This window comes from Atta cephalotes (assembly GCF_000143395.1).
Source record: "Atta cephalotes unplaced genomic scaffold scaffold00005, whole genome shotgun sequence".
NCBI lineage: Eukaryota > Metazoa > Arthropoda > Insecta > Hymenoptera > Formicidae > Atta > Atta cephalotes.
Window position 1 is genome coordinate 6,070,172 of NW_012130069.1, and position 1,547 is coordinate 6,071,718.

Sequence of the window (1,547 nt, forward strand, 5' to 3'; positions counted from 1 at the left end):
GTATGTATATATATATATATATATATATATATATATATATAATACATAGCAATATATATATATATTGCTATGTATTGCTAGCGTACTGCTACTGCTATCATTACTTGTTTTATTACTGTACTGTCGCAATATATTTCTAAAGAAATGTACATTGATTACCCCCTCCCCCCTCCCCCAGATTCGTATTGGTTGACCCCTCGCCAGACTCGTTTTAGTGTACGATAAGGAATGATGAAGATACTCATAATACCCGATCATGCATATTTATCCGAAAAATTCCCATGTGTAATAAATTAAATTAATCAATAATGATCTCAAGATTTTATGAAGAATGGCTCAATATTTAGTTTATTTTACAAATATTAACATGTAGAACAAAATATCTTATCTCAATGTAGATTGGGGACCTTATGAAGTCAGAAGAGAAAAAACATAAGAAATAAAAAAATAACTATAATAATAACTATAATAATAAGTACTTATTTAATATGATAAATATCCGAGTATATAAATTTAGATCAAACTTCGCAGCATATTGAAATGTCGCGAAGACAGATGTATCTTTCTACAAATTGGCATTAGTACCAATCATTACAGAAATATAAAAGATGCTTTTTATTACAGTGCTCATAATACTCGATCCTATCTCCCCCCTTCCCCCTTCGCCTCTCTCTCTCTCTCTCTGCATGCATGTGTGAGTGTGTGCGTGTGTGTGTGTGCGCGCGCGCGCGCGCGCGTGTGTGTGTGTGTGTGTGTGTGTGTGTACAGTGTCCTGCAATTCTTGGCTAAGCACTTTTGTGTAGTAGATAGAGCGAACTAAATTGAATTGAAAAGTCCTTTACCATTGCAATTTTCGCAATAGTTATAATAAGATATTAATTATTTATATAGCTAAATATCACTGAATATTGATTTTTAATAATTTTTTATTCAATTACTATTAACTTTACAAAAAAAAACAGCAAGAGATAAAAATTGCTTATTTTCTTCTTATAAAGTTTTGAGAATTTTTTCAAAATTTTTTAACTTATCGTATTTTCTCATGTTGGTAAAAAAAGTTACTAATAAGAAACTGCAGTACAAAAAGTAACAATTGTACAAATTGTATTGAAATTTAAATTTTTTTCGAATTTTGACATATATATATTCAACAAATGCATAAACTTACTAATTTCAAAATCGACGGACTATCTGAAGATAGTCGATTTCATCGATTTCGATGAAATTTTACCCAAATCATAGCCTTGTAATTTTTTCATTATTTATTAAACATTTTATTTGTGCTAAATGAATTCAGATAGTATGCTTGTTTGTTAAAATTCTATATCACTCTATTGCATTAAATATAAATCGATTACTTAATATTATTATTACGTATATGTTATTATTAATTTTATTATTTTAATTTACTTTATACATAATTTTGTAATTTCCTGTTTGGATAGGTTGAGAGAGAGAGAGAAAGCTAGAGAGAGAGAGAGAGAGAGAGAGAGAGAGAGAGAGAGAGAGCGCTATTGTCGTATTATTTATTTATTTATTTATTATTA